Source organism: Manis pentadactyla, chromosome 6 (genome assembly GCF_030020395.1).
Source record: "Manis pentadactyla isolate mManPen7 chromosome 6, mManPen7.hap1, whole genome shotgun sequence".
Taxonomy (NCBI): domain Eukaryota; kingdom Metazoa; phylum Chordata; class Mammalia; order Pholidota; family Manidae; genus Manis; species Manis pentadactyla.
Genome location: NC_080024.1, coordinates 49,606,369 through 49,627,517, shown reverse-complemented (window position 1 = coordinate 49,627,517; position 21,149 = coordinate 49,606,369). Strand labels below are relative to the sequence as shown.

The following is a 21,149-nucleotide window of genomic DNA, read 5'->3' as shown; positions in this document are numbered from 1 at the left end:
CATTAGGCTAAATAAAATGTCTTAATGACTCTTCAGCCTATTGCTGGGTTATCTTCAATACAATTAGGATTGGGGTTATACTGGTTGATACAAAAGAATGATAAAATTGGAAATTCTTAATCTTTTAGTTCACTAGTTTGAAATCTATGCCTGCTTTTTTATATTTGCAGATCTTGACAGATCAGAAAGTAGGTAACATCAAGATAAGCATGAAACAAGTTTACAGAAAGCTGAAGAAGTATTATGTCACATGGAAAGGGTAAGTAAAATAATGACCATGTAAAATCAAACAAATGATTTTGAATGGCTCTTGATTTCTGAAAAGAACCCGGAGAATGCAGAAAATATTAGCAAGTTTATGCAACACATAAGAGCAAAGAGATAATCTACACATATATATAGCAAGTCCAAAAAAAGGCAGTAATTACAGCTGCTAACCAGAGTGATACTCAAATTGGAAGGACAGCCAATAGCATACTTTTAGGAAATTAATGCACAGGAATTAAAACACTGAATAGAATTGAAAGAAAAAGCACCAATTATGAATATTATATCCATTATTTGGGTAAAATTTTGCCCTTTTTCCCTTAAGTCTATAGAGATTTCAGAATAAATTTTAGTCAAAATATAGGTCTAGGGGCCAGCAATGTACTATTACAATAGAGCATGCTGAATCATGATATCAAAGTTGTATTGATTGTCCTCCTAAAGTCTTTTTTAGTTCTTTGGTTTCATATTTTAGTATTATCCAAGCACGACCTCTGGGAAAGATACAAAGAATTTTTGAGTATGTGACCCCAATCATTATTTTATAGTTCAATATAGCATAAATCCAGGAAAAACACTCCACATATCGGAGTTATCACTGTCTAAATTTGTTTGAAAATATTGTACTGCTAACTTAGCAAAGTTATAAACTAAATCATACCTTTTTTTCCTTAAGGTGTCCTTCTGAAATTGGTAGATAAAGTTAAAGCCTTAATTTTCCAATATTCTTTATCTTATATGCTACCATCTTTCTATCTCTGATTATATTAAATATTTTGGCAAAACAGGTTACAAAATTATTACCTTGTGATTTTACACATGTTCTAATATTTGTATTATCCACTTCTCTCTAACAGAGTGAATTTCAGATATGTCTGGATTGGCCTTTCGAAATGGGTACTAAGTAAATAAAATCCTACTTTCAAATCTATCTATATAAGATAAACTACTAAAAAGGGAAAAATAAAGTTGGCTTTACTTAGTATATGTAAGGATAATTTTTCTTCTCCCAATCTGTTTTTAGAAGTAACATGTTTCAGCTATCATGAAGGCCATGAAGAAGGTTGATGATGTCCTCCATATATTCAGGTTGACAACAATTTTCACAGTTTTGATTAGCTTCTCAAAATAAACCTAAATTCTAAGAAACTGTATATATGAGTTATATATACATGTATGTATGCAATATGTGTGTATGCATATTATATGTGCGTATATATGTGTGTGTATGCATGTAATCTATATAGCTCTGTGGAAGAAATACACTTGGGTATCAATTATCAAAATTCCTTATCCAATAATACATCATTAATTTTTATTAGAAGTCCAGGATTTGTTTAGCATCATGTTTAACATTTTGAAAATCAAAACATGAACTATTTGTTCTCAAGGTTAGTGCTATTATGAGACAATCTCTAACATCTGTGGTTAATAGTTTTTATTTACAGAACAAAACCTTTTGGAATGTCATTGTGGGACTTAGTCTATTTATATTTCTAGACACTGAGACTAATTAATTTACATGGGTAATGTTTGGCTGGCAAACCTATTCATGTTTCAAAAGAAACATCCTATTTGACTCACTGGGAAGCTTTGGGGTCTCACCTCTAGTATCTTTGGTGCTGCTGCTGCTGAATATGAGATTTGGGGATGGAACTAGGGAGGGAAGAGATCGATTTGTTAGAGTAATACCAATATTTATGGCTTCCCCCTTCTCTCCTAAAATTAGGAAGTCAATGAAAGAATAGCAATGAATGGAGGAGGGATTGTTTTTATACCACTACACAAATTTTAGTGATAAAAACACTTTTGTTCTGTAACTATTGAACAATAGCTTTTCCTTTTCCTCCCCATCTATTTTCCAGTTTTATAGAAATTGGCATTAAAATCAGAATTTAAAGTTTTCCTTTGGTGTATAATAGTTTTACTTTTTATGAAAACAATTGTCCTTTTTAAAATTAATAACATGTACAATTAACACATTGGTACCATGTAAGAAGAAAAGGTCAAAAGATTAAAGCATTCAAACAACACTAAATATGGTGGAATATCAGTGAATGTGATGAGATCATGTCAGAGGTGAGCCCTTCTTTTATCAAAACAATTCTACTAAGTGATCCATATTATTTAAAATTTGGTACCAAATAGCTTATGCTATAGGAAGGCTGCAGCATTATCTCAAATACTAGAGAAGAAAATTTAATATAGTCCAATTAATCATATGAAAAGCAAGAATACTGATCATGTTGATGGTATTTCTCATATTTGGAAAATGTTATTAAAAAAAAGTGAAAATATTATTCAAATTCTGAAAACCATGGCAGAAGCAAAATTAAAGAGTGGCAGTAACAAATAAATAAAAAGTTAGACAAAAGCAAGTTAAATGACAAAACAGCAAAGTAGTGGAACTGAATCATTAAGATTAAATATACTATCTGCTAAAAGGCATGAAAGTATTAAAAATTCTATTCGAATTAGAAATTACTCTTATTTTAAATAGTAAAATAAATAGCAAAGAATATGAAACATAACTTCTAAAAAGTTGAGTAAAAACACAAAGCATAGAAAATAAAAGATACTTCACTATTCCCAATATGGTTATTATTTATGGAATGGATAAAACATGTAGAAAATGTCACAACAGTTAGATTAACACATACAAAAAGCCAACAAATCATATTTATTTAAATAATTTTGTAGAATGGCTGAAAAAGCAAATGTCATCAAATTTAGACAGTTTATGGTAGAATAAATAAGTAAGTATGGCGTGGCATTACCTAACCCTAAATTTCACAACGGGCAGCTTTTATGGTTTGTTGAAGCTGGATCTTGGCTACACAGGATCATTAGACCAGAAATCAGTTGAACTGGATTAGAGCTGCCCAATTGTCTTAATAGTGAATGTTCCACACTATCTGTCAAAGTAAAGAGAAAGAAAATAAAGATCAGAATGGGAAAAAAAATGAACAAGTTAGAGTAGATGAGTGTAGGACATAAATGAACTTTTATTAAATACTTGCAGAACATGTGGTAGTAATTATTTTAGCATGTTATGAATTGAGAGGCTAGAGATGAGGAGGGGTCCAGAACTCAGGGAAGGCTTTCTCCCTGCTCTTTGAGAGCTTACAATCTATTTTAGACAACCTCTAGTCTAGTGTCACAGGATAAATGGTTAGTATATAAAAATGAGGAACAGGTCACACAGAAACAAATGAGTTACAATATTCCTTCTATTTTTGAAAATGTTTTTAGGTGGGTTTTAAAAATGTGTTTTTAAAAGAGGAGTTAGAGTTTGGCAAAAGGCTATTTAGAAAACTGTCGAAACCTAAAAATGTATGTTTCAAGTTGGCACAGGTAGAACAGGAATATAGGTACCTATGCCATATAATACAGAGTAATTCTATATATCTGGGTCATCCTGAGATTTTTTTTCTGTTTAGATTAACTTGGGCCAAAGAAACAACCTGTTTGTTACTATCTTTTTGACACTTTGCACATAAGCCAGTTCCTAAGGGAACCAAGTTTCCTTACAACACATTTTAAATTTTGGATAGGCTCAACACTTTCCCCACGTGTTCTGGTATCTTTAGAGCAGTACTGTCTCATAGAACTTTCTATGTTGATGAAGAGTTCTGTATCTACACGGTCAAATGTAGTAGCCACGAGTCACATGGGGCTATTCAGCTCTTGAAATGTGGCTAATTATAACCAAGGAAATGAATTTTAAATTTCATTTAATTTTAATTAACTTGAAATTAGCCTCATGTGGCTAATGGTTACCACATCGGGGACAGCATGACTTCAGGGGTTCCAACTTGTCTGGTTTGCTAAACTATACACTGGACTGCATTTATCTGGCCTGTTCGGTACTGTCCAATACCACTTAATATTGTTCACTGCTGTATTCTTAGTGCCTAGAATACTGGTTAGCACATGGTGGTGCTCAATAAATATTGGGTAAATTAATGGAATCTATTGTAGTAATTAATATACAGCTATTCATGCCTAGTCAACTACACATAGTTTATTGGCAATATGTTCTGGTCCTCTCAGGAAAAAATTAAGAAGTGAGGTCTCTGATGTATGTGTATGGAATTGCTTGGTTGAAAATTCAAAACGCCTGTGGAGAGAATGGGGCAGTGCTGGCTTCAATATGGCTCAAAGAAAAGAAATACAAATAGTTGTATATGAATAATTTAGGTTGATAAGTATGAGAAAATTGAAAGGAGAGGATTTTAGTATTTTTTAAGAGTATTTTAGTATTTAATGGCAAGGAATTTGGTAAGGATGTGGGTATAAGAGTTGATGACAATGATAAGAGGAAAAAAACTTCAGACTTAATTTCAGATTTTATGCATGACTAAAGGATGGAAACTGACAACAGAAAAGTTTTGAAGAAGTATATAATAATCTGGTTAGGCAATACTAGGACTTAGAAAAGGGATTTGGCAGTGGAAAGAGAAATGAATGTATTATCTTTATAAAGTCAGTGGGCTGAAAAAGGGACACAAAACAGTATAAATAGACTGTGTAGCATCAAGAGGTCAGAAAAATCACTGGCATTTTTTTGATTTTAGGGGAAAAGAAAGATGGACAAACTAACATATGAGATAAGGAGTCTGACAATACAATGTAGAATATTAGGTAGAAAAAATGTAGGAAGTAAAATCACATTCATGACTTTCTGTATGAGTAAGTAGTGACCATCCATCCAGGTGCTATAGTTTTAAGGTTAAATTAGGAAAAGAATCAAGGCATTAGAGTGGATTTCACTATTGAACACTATTAAAATGCAGAAGAACTGGAAAACTCAGAAGACAATTTAGAGGGGAAAGAGAACTGGGCCATGATTAGTAGCTAGTAAAAGGGGAAGAAATGTATTTCTGAATGACACTGAAAGATCAAACTGAATGAAAGGAATGAGAGCCACATCTGAGAATTAATACTTTAGCATAGGCTAGTTGACAGTATTAAGTTAAAGGGAATCTAAAACGACAAGAACTAAAACAAGAACCTTGGATTTGGCTAATAAGCCATCAAATTTTGACAATAAATCTTAGATAAGTAGTTTGAATATATCTCAGTACTTAAGGAACAATAATTTCATATGGAATGAAAAATACACCTCTATACTTTTCCCTCATGCCTTTCCAAAGCAGATAAATTAAAAATATTATTAGTTAATTGTAGAATAAAAAATCCTACTGCTTGCTATGATGTGTCCTCAAAATGGGGGAAGATGTTATCCATAAAAAGTTTAGGAAACAATTCTGTAAGGGATTAAGATTTGATTAGTTGAATCTTATGCCATGAACAGTAAGATGCTCATCCAGTAGTCTGGGTGCTGGGGGGAAATAAACAAGATTGGGTAAAAGGGGAAAAAATTAATCAGAGGAAATGATGGACTCAGAATGCAAGGGAAGTAAGTGCTCAAACTAAGAATGGATATTCAAATAAAATGTGGCACAAAATGAGATTTCCCCCTGGAAAAGTAGTATAAAATTTACTTAGATTACTGTATCAACTAATACCTATCCTTACATAATAATAAATATCTCAGATCATCTTTATCCACACTTCCCTTTATGGCAATTATAAATATTAAAACAGTCCAGAGTCTAAAGGTAAAACAGTCATGTTAGTTTAAAAAAGGGCTAAAAAGAAATTATTAAAAATGGAAGTATAAGCAAAGCATTTGTACTGTATTTCACATTATACTTTAAGAGGTTACATAACCTGACAATGGGTTAACCCAAGCGTTGTGAAGCCATGGCCTGCAGGCCAAATCTGACTCATCACCTATTTTTGTAAACAGAGTCTTACTGGAACCTGGTCACACTCATTGTTTATATTTTAAATTATGGTTGTTTTTTATACTACACTGGTGGTGCTGAATAGTTGAGATAAAGACTCTGTGGCCAACAAAGCTTAAAATATTTATTATCAGGCCCTTTAGAGAACATTTGTTGACCCTTGGTTTAACCTATTCAAGCTAGAAAGAAATTTTCAGGATGAGAACTTCTGAAAATCAATGAAAGAAAATCTTAATAAGATGCCTTAAATTCAAAGAGTGTATATACATATATTATAGAAATAAGTTATCACCAGCCTCAAATATATTGGATTCATCTCGAGTAAATGAAAGTCAAAATCATAAATTACATGTTCAATAGAAACTTTGAGAGAAAATAAGCTATTGATACTAATGCTTTTGAATAGTAGTCTCAAAAGAACAGGATTAATTAGATGTATGTTTAGATATATTGGGACATAACTAAGTATTTGTGCACTAGTTACCATAATGCTTAGTTAAATCTATACTTCATGTTTTATTGTCAGAAAGCTGAGTTTTTAGGTCTTTACAAAAGCACAAAGAACTTTCCTGTAACATTTAAGTTTGTTCTTAGCACTTCCAAGGCCTTGACTATTTGAGATTATTAGTGTTTATTATGGAAAATTATACATTATATTGTTTGTTTTAGAAGGTTGTGTTTACTCTTGTGGTAAACTGTATGTGCAATATCTGTTTAGTACTATTCCTCATATACCTGCTCCTATGTCATCACTTCTTTACCTTAAATAACCTCAACCAGTATGTAAACCAGAAAAGCTCTCTTGGAATTACGCAAATGTAGCTAAAGACATTCCTCCTTATAAAAATTTATGTTACAAGCGAACTAAAGTGATTCTAACACAGAGACTGATTTTTTAATTTTTGCTTTTCTACATACTTATTAAAAGTACAACAGAAATCTTCATAAATAATTACAAAAGGTTAACTGTTTAAGTGTATGTGCACACAGTCTCCTTAGGCAGCCTACTGAAGGTCTATGGAGCCCTTCTCTGAATCACGTTTTTAAATATACAAAATTTTTAATTACATAAAATAACATAGGATTAGAATGGAAGCAAATTACACCAAAATTCACTTATATCCATGGACTGTTTATGAGGGGGTTTTGGACCAATTAACTTTAAAATTCAATCTTAGTACCTCTTTACTTTGAATTCAAAGAATAAGTGTGAATGATTGTAGTGGTGATTATTCTATACCATTAAGAAACAGTAGTAAAACTCTCTTGAATATAAACATGAGCAACTTTTACATGAACCATAGTAAAACTCTCTTGAATATAAACATGAGCAACTTTTTCATGAACCTATCTCCTAGGCAATGGTAACAAAAGCAAAGATTAGCAAGTGGGACCACATCAAACTAAACAGCTTCTGTACAGCAAAGAACACCATTAGCAGAACAAAAAGGCATCCTACAGTATGGAAGAATATATTCATAAATGACATATATGATAAGGGGTTAACATCCAAAATATATAAAGAGCTCAACACCTCAACACCCAAAAAGCAAATAACCTGATTAAAAACTGGGCAGAGGATCTGAACAGACACTTCTCCAAAGAAGAAATTCAGATGGACAACAGGCACATGAATAGATGCTCCAAATTGCTAATCATCAGGGAAATGCAAATTAGAGCCACAATGAGATCACCTCACACCAGTTAGGATGGCCAGCACCCAAAAGACAACGAACAACCAATACTGGTGAGGATGCAGAGCAAGGGGAACCCTCCTACACTGCTGGTGGGAATGTAAATTAGTTCAACAATTGTGCAAAGCAGTATGGAGGTTCCCAAAAAACTAAAAATAGAAATACCATTTGACCCAAGAATTCCACTCTCAGATATTTATCCAAAGAAAACATGATCACAGATTGAAAAAGACATATGCACCCCTATGTTTAAGGCAGCACTATTTACAATAGTCAAGACATGGAAGCAACCTAAGTGTCCATCAATAGATGAATGGATAAAGGAGATGTGGTACATACACACAATGGAATATTATTCAGCCATAAGAAGAAAGAAAATCCTACCATTTGCGACAACATGGATGGAGCTAGAGGATATTATGCTCAGTGAAATAAGCCAGGCAGAATTTACATTAGGGTTTGTTCTTGGTGGTGGTTCTATGGGTTTTGACAAACGTATGACATGTATCCATCATTATACTATCACACAGAATATTTGACTGACCTAAAAATCTCTGCGCTCTGCCTAGTCATCTCTCTCTCCCTCTAACCCCTGAACTTTTTACTGTTTTCACAGTTTTGCCTTTTCCAAAATGTCATATAATTGGAATCATACAGTATGTTGTAGCAATTTCAGATTGGCTTCTTTTACTTAGTAATATGCATTGAAGGTTCCTCCATACCTTTTCATGACTTGGTAGATCATTTCTTTTTGGCAATAAATAATATTCATTGTCTGAATGTACCACAGTTTACCATTCATCTACAGAAGGGCATCTTGGTTGCTTCCAAGTTTTGGCAATTATGCATAAGGCTTGTCTAAACATCTGTGTGCAGATTATGTATGAACATAAATTTTCAACTCACTTGAGTAAATACATGAGAGTTCTGTTGATAGATTCTGTGGTAATCATATGGTTAGCATTGTAAGAAATTACCAAATTCTCTTCCAAAGTGATTATACCATTTTGCATTCTACCAGCAATGAATAGTTTCTGTTGCTCCACGTGAGTGTCAGCATTTGGTATCAGTGTTTTGAATTTTCGTTATTCCAATAGGTGTGTGGTAATGTCTCATTTTTTAAATTTGCAATTCTCTAATACCATAAGATATTCAACATCTTTTCTTATGCTTATTTACCATCTGTATATCTTCTTTGGTGAGGTGTCTATTAAGGCCCTTACCCCATTTTTAAATTGGGTTGTTCATTTTCTTACTGTTGAGTTAAAAAAAAATTCTTTATATATATTTGGGTAACATTCCTTTATCAGACAGGTTTTTTTGGCAAATATTTTCTCTCAGTTTGTGGCTTGTCTTCTCATTCTTGACACTGTCTTTCACAGTATTTTTTAATTTTAATGAAGCCCAGCTCATCAAATATTTCTCTCATGGACCATACCTTTAGTATTTTATCTAAAAAGTTATTATCAAACCCAAGGTCATCTAGATTTTCTCCTGTTATCTTCAAGGAGTTTTATAGTTTTGTTTAGGTCTGTGATTGATTTTGAGTTAATTTTTGTGAAGTGTAACATCTGCATCTAGATTCACTTTTTGTATGTGGATATCTAATTGCTCCAGCATAATTTATTGAAAAGACTGTCTTTTCTCCATTGTATTGCATGTCCCTTTGTCAAAGATCGGTTTACTATATTTATGTGAGTATATTCCTGAGCTCTCTATTCTGTTCCATTATCTATTTGTCTATTCTTTTGCCAATATCACACTGTCTTGAGGTAGCTTTATAGTGTCTTAAAGTTGGGTAGTGTCAGTCCTCTTATCTTTGTTATTCTTTAATATTAGTTGGCTATTCTAGGTCTTTTGCCTTTCCATATAAACCTTAAATTAGTCTGTCTATTTCACAAAATAACTTGGGGGATTTTGACTGGGATCATGTTGAGCTTGTAGATCAAGTTGGGAAAAACTAATATTTGACAATATGGAGTCTCCCTGTGCATGCACATGGAGTATCTCTCCATTTATTAAGTTCTCTGATTTCTTTCAAAACTACAAAACTTTTGTAGTTTTCCTCATCTAGATTTCGTACATATTTTGTTAGATTTACACCTAAGTATTTTATTTTTAAAAATTCATTGCAGGAAATAGGAGAGCAATTGACTTTTTAAAAATTAAAGTATTGTTATACAATCTTATGTTGGTTTCAAATATACAACACAATTTTCAACAGTTACCCATATTATTAAATTCTTGGCCTGTCTAGTGCAGTTGCTATCTATCAACATAGTAAGATGTTACAGAATCACTGACTATATTCTCCATGCTGTACTACTGTCCCAGTTACCACCTTATATTGTGATTGTGAATTATGAAAGCAGTTGACATTTGCATATTAACTTTGTATCCTGCAGCCTTGTTATAATTGCTTATTAGCTCCAGGAGATTTTTGGTCAATTCTTTTAGATTTTCTATGTAGATGATCATGTCATCTGTGTACAAAGACAGTTTTATTTCTTCCTTCCCACTCTATTATATACTTTGATTTCCTTTTCTTATCTTATGCAATAGCTAGGACTTCCAGTACAATATTGAAAAGGAGTGAGAGGGAATGTTCTTGACTAGTTTCTGATTAACAATCTTTATTACATTTCAAAATAGAGATATGGTACCTTTGAGCCCACAAAATGTTCACACAAGAAAGATTTTAAATGTGACATTACAACAGATATATAATTTAACCTAGTATTCAAGAAAAGATCCATTGACATTTTCCTCATTTATTCCTTTTACTTCTTTCCAAAACAAAGCAAACAGAACAATTTAAGTCAGGTCCCTCCAGTTTCAATGTAAGCCATACTTAAAGGAAGTAGCCACTGATGATCCTAAAGTAACAGTAAAAATTAGAAGAAAACTATGGGTTTAGGAAATAGAGCTGAATGTAATCTGGAGGGTAAAGTTTTATTAGTTAGACCTTTAGCACTTCAAATACTATTTTTCAAATGTAATGTTCAATAAATATTAGAGGAACTAAACTGAGAATGATTTATTACCTAAGGTTTGTCATAAGGTAGAGTCCATATGCTATGTCTATGCAAGAAGTGACTTATTTATGTGATTTATTAGCTTATGGCCCATAATTCATTTAGATTCTGCCAGATTTGACAGTACATAGTATGAGCCAGAAATGGCAATGAATAATTTAAATCCACAATTTAAAGTTTTATTTTAGCTATACTTTTAATCTCATCCTCCAAGTAAATCATTTTTGTCAGATTAGATGGATAAACAAACATTTGATTTTGACTCCCTTCACTTGTTTCAAAGACACTTTTTAAAGAAGCATTCAAAAAAAGGGGGAAAAAATTAGGGACAGTTAAGGTACTAAGTGAAAATAAAGGAGCTGAGGTAACCTCTAGGTGGTATAAACATTAGAAAAAGACAAAATAGTACGAAATAGAGATTATGTCCTATAAGTATTTTTCAAGTAAAAATGGGCCAATTTTTAAAGTTGAGAGAGGAGGCTTTTAAATAAACCTCGGTTAAAATTTCTAGAATGACATAAAAGTCTCTTTCTTGGAGGCTTACAAGATGAAATAGGAGGCTTTTTTCACCGCGCAATGAAGAGCCAATATAGTTTAGGTGGGAATATTTTACCATAGAAAGAATGAAGATAAGGTGTTTTGCGATTTACAAATACTTAAAAATCTGTTACTAATGTGTTCATTCTTAAGTTGTAAAATAAATTAACAAATACAACTTTTAAACAATACTGCTTCCTGAAGGGTATAACAAAAGTACTTTAGAAAGAATGGCCAAGAGAATGTTTAAGAAATTTAAATATTTATCTGATTTAATCGTTTGGAGAAAACTAACTCAAATTGATAGAATTCTACCTTAAGTCGGAGTAATGAAAAAGTAAACAGAAAATTACTGCTTTGGTAATATGAAGATATAAAAGATATTGCTATGTGGACCACTCATATACAGCATGGTAAGTATAATTAATAATCTTGTATTGTATATTTGAAAGTTGCTAAGAAAGTGGATCTTAAAAGTTTTTATCATAAGAAAAAAATGTTTCTTTTAGTATGTAACTGTGAGGTTTTAGTGGTTAATTAGACTTATTGTGGTAAACATTTTGCAACATATGCATTTGTACTACACCCAAAACTAATGTGTTTTATGTCAATTATGTCTCAACTATAAAAAAATAAACATTCATTGAAGGGAAAAAAAGTGGACCGTTGAGATATGCAATTATTTCCAGGTTGCATAAGTTTGAAGTAAAAATTACCTGTAAACTAACTATTTTAAAAAGTGGATAAGATCAAGAGAAAGGAAAAAAACAAGCATAAGTGTAAAGTGTGGAGATGATTTTCTCAAATATGCTTAAAGCTGATGGTTTTATTAGTTATTTTAAAAGATAGGTTATATGTATAAGGAATAGCTAATGTCAGCTCCTCTTCTCTTTTTCATGTCACTTACCGTTCTTCTCAGATGTTTTGTGATTTTTAACTTGAGACAGTTTTCTCCTTAGGGTATGATCAGCTATGATCATTGATTAATATTTAGAGAGGTGTATAATGGGCCCAAATCAGGACCTAGCTCATGCTGTGGTTTGAGAAGGAGTGGGAGTTTTCATGCCCAGAACACAGAGCCCTTGGCACCATCACCTATGCTATATGCCATTTCAGTAGGCAACCTTGCCTGCCAGGGAGTCAGTCTCTCCATACTTCTGCCTTGCACAGTGCTGTTTTGACTGTATGTAACACTCTTTATAATCAGAGAGTATGGCCAATGTAATTTATTGAATTTAGAGACTTACTTTGGAACTAAATTCTCAACTTTTGGACATTCTCTGGATGTTAGAAAGAAATAGCTTTCTCTTTGCAAGGCACAATATTCAATATAATTATTCATATATATTTTTATATAAAAGAATATTTTATATAAAAGAAAAAAGATTTGTTTATTCAAATATTAAGTTATGATCATTATATTAGTCTCCCATCATGGCTGTTTCTTTCTCCTGGTATTTCTAGAAGTTTTTATTTTTTAATGTTCTAATTTAGACTTACTTATTCATTATAGATTTAACCTTTTGTCACAATAAACTGGCCTTCTCTGCCTTGTTTAATGCTTGTTACTATGAAATTTACTTTCTTATTAATGTCATCCTGGTTTTCTTCCTGTACTATTGTTCACACTCACCTACTATACCTTGGGTAGAAACAATTGGTATTCTTTGCACTTACGAAGTTAATTTTTATTAATTTATATATAGTTTAAAAAATCAAATAGTGGCTAAAGGGTAAGGAAAAAAGGGCTCTAACAATCCTCAACGCCCTTTCTAGCCCACTTTACTTCTTTAGAGGTGGCCACACTCACTTGTCTGAGTTCTTCCTTCTATTATTTCCATATTTCTTTCTCTAATATCTGAACAATTTTATTCATAATCTAATGACTTTTCACATGGTAGATGAGGATTTTAACTCCCTTATAACTCCTTTATTTCCTCATCCATCCTCTCTATAAGTTTTGCTTAAATTTATGTTAATTATTTTCATTGTTACATTTTATTAAGTAGATACTGTTCACTAATGAGCCAAGTAGTATGTCCTGAATCTGCCACTTACTACCTATGCTATCTTGGGCAAGTTACAGTTTATACTTAAAGTGATGATGGTTAACATTACCAGTAATCAGGTATAATGGCATCTTTTATCCCCTGATATGATAAACTGAGAAGGATGCATCACTGTTGTCATATTGTTGCCCCAAATGCATAACTTCTATCTAATCTAGAGAAAATAGCATACAAACTCAAATTAATGGGGAAACAATGAAATAAATGACCCGTACTCTTTAAAAGGTCACAAAGACAAGGAAAGACTGTGTAAATTCCAGACTGGAGAAAAATAAGGAGACAAGACAAATTAATGTAATGTGGGATCTTGAATTAGATTGTGGAATAGAAAAAGAAGAATTCATAGAAAAATTGCTTAAGTTAAAATGGGTTTGTAGGTTAGTTAAAAGTACTGTACCAATGCTAAATCTTCATTTTTCCTAATTGTTCTACTATTATATAAGTTGTTAAAATTAGAGATATTGGGTAAAGGGATACATGAATACTGTACTACAACTTTTGTTAGTCCAAAATTGTTTAAAAATAAGTAGTTAAAAAAATGAAAAAGACTGGGATGTTTGGGGAGGGAGAAGGATATTTACCAGGATATTTATGATGGATTGCCCCTCATTCATTTTGGATGAAGCATAGTGAATCCTTTTTGACTTGCAAATTTAAAGAAATCAAGGGTGTTTTTGTTTTACTATTACAATTTGTGTTCATTCTTTTCATTCAATTTTTGTTCTATACTCTTTTTGAGAAACACAATTCTTAGGTTGGATCTCTCTGTTCTCTTTATTCAAGTATCTTATCTTTCATCATTTCATCTTTCATATTATCTTTTGCATTCTGGGAGAACTTTAAATCTATACCAAGGGTTTGATTTTCTGTAGTGACTACTAGCCTTTTATGGTAAAGACAAATTTATTTCTTTCCATCATATCATAGTTTCATACACTGTTTTCTTACAATGACCAGCAACAATCTCACCTTTCCTGTTTTTCAGTTTGCAGTTACTGGAAGCACAGGTATATTTTTTAAAAATTATTTTATTTCCTCATATATATATTCTTATACATGTGTATGCTATTTATGCTTGCCTTCAGTGTAGTGCCATATGCAAAAAATTTCTCATGGGACCCATATAGTGTACAATTTTCTGTTTACTCATTTTTGAATTAAGATCTATCCACGACAATTTTAAAAGATTAGTTTCATGAGTCCTTGATTTCCCTTATTGTCCCTCTGTCCCTTCTCATATTTATATCAAGAAGGAGGCTTGATACACAAAGAACCTATGCAATTTCTAATGCCTAACTGGGTGAGTCTTTTGGGTTTCTTCTACCTAGTTCTCTGACTATTGAGTAAAATAATTTATTCTCTAGAAACTGAGGCTTTCTATAGTTTGATTATGTACAGTGAATATAAATATATACCCTCTGTATGCTAAGAGCTGCAAAGCACAGGCTTTTCCTGTCCCTCTAGAATACAATGCTTTATACCTGTCCTCCTTTACCCTGAGGACTTGCTGAATATGAGGGAATTTTGATTTCGAAGTTACTTTATAAAAAGTATTGATATTTAAATGAAGAAATGGTGAGGAAAAAGTACTGGAATTTTTCTGTAAAGTACAGATGCTAATTTTTAGATGAGTGCTTGTTATAGGTCTCTGAGCTAGAAATAGATAGTGGTCATAGGTCAAATCCCTTCTCAACTTACTTTGAATCAAAGGGTAAGGTGTAACAAGCAAACTAAGTTGTATTTTTCATTCAAGTCCAATCAGTGCTTAATTAGAAGAAATTCCTCATAGCCTAGTGAGTAAATATTATCCTTATCAGATATTTTCATGAATAGCTAGTATACATTGGAGTTAAGTAAAGTGAACATTTAACTTAAAGATGAACTTCATTTATAATTTCCCATTTCCAGCAGCTCAATGAATTCTCATAAGAACAAATTTATTAGAGACTTACTTTAAGCAAAACTGGACAAATATTGTAAGAAAACAAAACCTTTGTAATTCTCCACTGATACGCTTCTTACCTAGGGATATGATTTTGATCTTAAAAGCCCAATAGTTCCAAGTGCCCAGATATACAGAAACTTTCCTTTTTTCCTTCCTATCGTCTAGTTCAATGGGATAATTTTGACATTGATTTTGCTTTATTGACTTCAAAACTTAATTCTATATAAGATATGACTCTGCTGACTTAGGAAATGATACCTTAATCAATAGAGCATTAAACAGTAGTTTCCATATTGGTCTGCTTTACAATATATGCATTTGATTTGACAAAGCACAGTAACCGGTGGCTTCTAGTTAATGAGTAGTTTTTGGTAAACAGTATTTTACAGTAGTTAGACTTGTGCTCTGAGCTATGAATATGTCTCTATTTTATTGATTAAATTTGCAGCTCCAAGATAGTTTTTATACTGAAATTGCTACTTTGGGATATATTCGATTAACATCCTTAAAATTATAATCATTAGAATTTTTAAAATGACTTACACCTATACAAACAACAGGCTCAATTTCTTCCAAGGAGTATTTCCACTTTTCTAAGTCTCCAAGGTTTTTGGTACACCAGGGAAAATTCACATAGGAAGAATGAAAGCTAATGTTTCAAATGTCAAAATTTAATATTAGTCTAGTACATTTTAGGAAAAGCCTCCTAATAATATAACAACATTTGTGTATTAAAATTTCTGTTATAATACAGACGCATAAAAAACTTAAGTAAGTAATTTTTCATACAGTAAAACATTTCTACAGTGTTGCACAGTTCTAGAAAACTACAGAAGAGATTTGGGATTTCTGTTCCTGTAGGGACACCATTTTCTACTGAGGGCTGTCAAATTACTTAAAAAAAAGAATTGAATATAAAATACATACATCATTCAGCCTTAAAAACCCAATATATAAAAACAGGATATATAAAATATAAAACTATACAACAGCCCTGTGTTCCAGTTTTGACTTGGAAGTCTATTAAATTTTTTTTTTCCCCATTTGTAACAAAAGGGGAATTGTAGGTTTTTTTCTCTGTCCTTCTTAACTCAAGCTTCCCATGATCCTGCATCTCTAAATTAAAAATAAAAAATGCCAAATTTCATTGATTCCGATTTCACATTTCAAAACTACTGAATTGAGATACATTTACAATTGATGGCAACGTTTTTTCCTTTCATAGTTATACATAAAATAAAATGGTGTGTCTTACAATCCATGATGTCTCACATTTGGTGAAATCTGATGTTACAGTTGTGTGAGACATGAGCTCTGAAGTAAGCCAGTTAATCAGTTTATAGTTCTTCAACTTTTCCCTAATTTTTGAATCTTAACTTTGGCAAGATCAAAATATTCCCTAGTATGTATTCCATGTGATCATCAGACTTATTATAGCCATTAACACACAGGTTAAATTCCAGAGTGAAAAAAGTTAGTTGTTTTTTTCCCCTTTGGCCTTTGCATAGTGGAGCAAAGATTTGTGTCAGGATACAATGGTTAAAGCTCCTCTTAGCAGCATTTCTCTAGATATGCAAGAGACAGGTTTCTGAGTGCAGTTTTATACCTATATGCACTGTTATGATTTATATTCAACATATATAATTTTAATATTACTAAACTGAAGAGTAAGATACCATGTTTTCTGTATAATTTCTGCCATTTCCTACTCATAGATCTAAGAAAATGTAGAAAAGTCTATACTCTTATACTAGAAGAATTAAACTTTAAGTATGTTTAACATTAACATTCTTTGGAAATTTCTCCTTTCCAGTACCACTCCATCCTCTGTTGGAATTATTCAGGCAGTACACTTCAATCATTTGTGTTCATATTTTTTTATATATATGTATGTACACACACACACTCATATATATAATCAGTAACTGAAAATAACTAGCACTTATATAATATAGCTTAGTTATTTCAGCTTTTTCTAGCAAAGTATATTTGAAGAAAATATTAACATCAGAGGAAGTCTTAGAAGATTCTGATACTATAATGAACTATAAATAAGGTTTAGTAATACTCTAATCTTTGACACTAGGTCAAAATTATGGTTTTATTTCATGTCTGCAGTAGAGTGGTAACAGGAGTTGAGGAATGCCCTGAGTGGTGATAGAGTGAGGGGACACGAGAGTGGGAGACTCCTTAAAATGACAGTCTTGGTATTAAGTTCCATCATATGGGATGGGTCAGAAACAGAAACAGGAGTGTAAAATAGCTAATCACCATCATTTTATTGTGAAGAGTATGCCTATTTTTCTTCCCAAAAGTACATCACAAGCAAGATTCACACTACCATCACAACAGTTACTCGATCGGTGGTTCTTTACTAGAGATAGAGTCTCATTTCCCTAAAGTGATGATGCAAGACTTTCACTAAGAAACCGCACCATATTTTCTGCTACATGATAGCTGAATTATATTGAAAAAATTCTAACTAGATTCCCACTCTTTGGCCTGGGTCTGATTTACTATACATGGGTACAATTCCCAAATGGGAAGAGCAGATTATTAACTGTTTTCATCTCCCTGAGTAGACCATTAATTGTTTTCATTTCAACATAATAGCATGCTATATGCCATTAATATAGATGGTAAAAATCTGAGTATGTGAAATATCTAGGCAAATTCATAGAGACAGAAAGTAGATTAAAAGTTACCAGGGGCTGGGAAGAGAGGGGAATGGGAAGTTATTGGTTAATGGGTACAGAGATTTTATTTGGAGTGATGAGAAAGTTTGTAAACAGACAGTGGTGATGACTGCACAGCTTTGTGGATGTCAGTAATACTACCTAGTTATCCACTTAAAACTGGCAAATTCTGTTATATATATATATTTTACCACAGAAAATAAAACATTTTTGACCATGTGTGGTTTATAACTTTTTTTTAGGTTAATTTTAATTAAAAAAAATATAAAGAAATAAAAAGAAAACTTTCATGTGAATGGTAAGTCTGACACTCAGAAATCAGATTTAAAAAATTTAAAATTTTTCTCCAGAAGATGTCTTCTGTAAACTTAGCAAACTTTTACAGTCAAGGTAAGACTAAAAGCAGAGTTTAGTATATGACATTTTTCTATATTTCAAATATGTATTTGATTTATCTTTACTTTTTGTTCTTTGTGGTGTGACTCAATTTTTTTTTTTGGTATCATTAGTCTACAATTACATGAAGAACATTATGTTTACTAGGCTCCACCCTTCACCAAGTCCCCCCGACATACCCCTTCACAGTCACTGTCCATCAGCGTAGTGAGATGCTGTGAAATCACTACTTGTCTTCTCTGTGTTGCACAGCCCTCCCCATGACCCCCCACACTATACATGCTAATCGTAATGCCCCCTGTCTTTTTCCCTGCCCTTCTCCCTCCCTTCCCACCCATCCTCTCCAGTCCCTTTCCCTTTGGTAACTGTTAGTCCATTCTTGGGTGCTGTGAGTCTGCTGCTGTTTTGTTCCTTCAATTTTCCTTTGTTTTTATACTCCACATATGAGCGAAATCATTTGGTACTTGTCTTTCTCCACCTGGCTTATTTCACTGAGCATAATACCCTCTAGCTCCATCCATGTTGTTGCAAATGATAGGATCTGTTTTTTTTGTTATGGCTGAGTAATATTCCATTGTGTATATGAACCACCTCTTCTTTATCCATTCATCTACTGATGGACACTTAGGTTGCTTCCATATCTTGGCTATTGTAAATAGTACAGCAATAAACATAGAGGTGCATCTGTCTTTTTCAAACTGGAGTGCTGCATTCTTAGGGTAAATTCCTAGAAGTGGAATTCCTGGGTCAAATGGTATTTCTATTCTGAGGATTTTGAGGAACCTCCATACTGCTTTCCACAATGGTTGAACTAATTTACATTCCCACCAGCAGTGTAGGAGGGTTCCCCTTTCTCCACAATCTCGCCAACATTTGTTGTTGTTTATCTTTTGGATGGTAGCCATCCTTACTGGTGTGAGGTGATATCTCATTGTGGTTTTAATTTGCATTTCTCTGATAACTAGCGATGTGGAGAATCTTTTCATGTGCTTGTTGGCCATCTGAATTTCTTCTTTGCAGAACTGTCAGCTCATCTCCTCTGTCCATTTTTTAACTGAATTATCTGCTTTTTGTTTGTTGAGGTGTGTGAACTCTTTATATATTTTGGATGTCAAACCTTTATCAGATCTGTCATTTACGAATATATTCTCCCATACTGTAGGGTACCTTTTTGTTCTGTTGATGGTGTCCTTTGCTGTACAGAAGCTTTTCAGCTTGATGTAGTCCCACTTGTCATTTTTGCTTTTGTTCTCCTTCCCCGGGGAGATATGTTCATGAAGAAGTCACTCATGTTTATGTCCAAGAGATTGTTGCCTATGTTTTTTTCTAAGAGTTTTATGGTTTCATGACTTACATTCAGGTCTTTGATCCATTTCAAATTTACTTTTGTGCATGGGGTTAGACAGTGATCCAGTTTCATTCTCTTACATGCAGCTGTCCAGTTTTGCCAGCACCATCTGTTGAAGAGACTGTCATTTCCCCATTGTATGTCCATGGCTCCTTTATCATATATTAATTGACCATATATGTTTGGGTTAATATCTGTGGTCTCTAATCTGTTCCACTGGTCTGTGGCTCTGTTCTTGTGCCAGTACCAAACTGTCTTGATTACTGTGGCTTTGTAGTAGAGCTTGAAGTTGGGGAGCGAGATCCCCGCCACTTTATTCTTCCTTCTCAGGATTGCTTTGGCTATTCGGGGTCTTTGGTGGTTCCATATGAATTTTTGAACTATTTGTTCCAGTTCGTTGAAGAATGTTGTTGGTAATTTGATAGGGATTGCATTGAATCTGTATATTGCTTTGGGGAGGATGGCCATTTTGGCGATATTAATTCTTCCTAGCCAGGAGCATGGGATGAGTTTCCATTTGTTAGTGTCCTCTTTAATTTCTCTTAAGAGTGTCTTGTAGTTTTTGGGGGTATAGGTCTTTCACTTCCTTGGTTAGGTTTATTCCTAGGTATTTTATTCTTTTTGATGCAATTGTGAATGGACTTCTTTTCCTGATTATTCTTTCTATTAGTTCATCGTTAGTGTATAGGAAAGCCACAGATATCTGTGTGTTGTTTGTGTCCTGCAACTTTGCTGTATTCCGCTATCTGTTCTAGTAGTTTTGGAGTGGAGTCTTTAGGGTTTTTTATGTACAATATCATGTCATCTGCAAATAGTGACAGTTTGACTTTTTCTTTACCCATCTGGATTCCTTGTATTTCTTTGTTTTGTCTAATTGCCGTGGCTAGGACCTCCAGTACTATGTTGAATAACAGTGGGGAGAGTGGGCATCCTTGTTTTTGTTTCAGATCTCAGAGGAGATGCTTTCAGCTTCTCGCTGTTCAGTATGATGTTAGCTGTGGGTTTATCATTTATGGCCTTTATTATGTTGAAGTACTTGCCCTCTATGCCCATTTTGTTGAGAGTTTTTATCATGAATGGGTGTTGAATTTTGTCGAATGCTTTTTCAGCATCTATGGAGATGATCATGTGGTTTTGTCCTTCTTTTTGTTGATGTGGTGGATGATGTTGATGGATTTTCGAATGCTGTACCATCTTTGCATGTCTGGGATGAATCCCACTTGGTCATGGTGTATGATCCTGTTGACGTATTTTTTAATTACGTTTGCTAATATTTTGTTGATTATTTTTGCATCTACGTTCATCAGGGATAGTGGTCTGTAGTTTTTTTTTTGGTGGGTTCTTTGCCT

General features: G+C 33.0%; 2 protein-coding genes across 2 annotated transcripts in view; one reads left to right on the top strand and one right to left on the bottom strand.

Annotated features, from left to right (window-relative positions):
- The window catches only part of MARS2 (methionyl-tRNA synthetase 2, mitochondrial), a 30,876-nt gene extending 29,275 nt beyond the window's left edge, over positions 1-1,601 (top strand). The window contains exons 2-3 of the transcript XR_008998238.1: positions 171-259; positions 1,292-1,601. The gene's annotated coding sequence lies outside the window, so the exon portion shown is untranslated. The remainder of the gene's footprint in view (positions 1-170; positions 260-1,291) is intronic.
- Positions 1-21,149, bottom strand: part of BOLL (boule homolog, RNA binding protein) — a 68,412-nt gene that overhangs the window by 16,654 nt on the left and 30,609 nt on the right.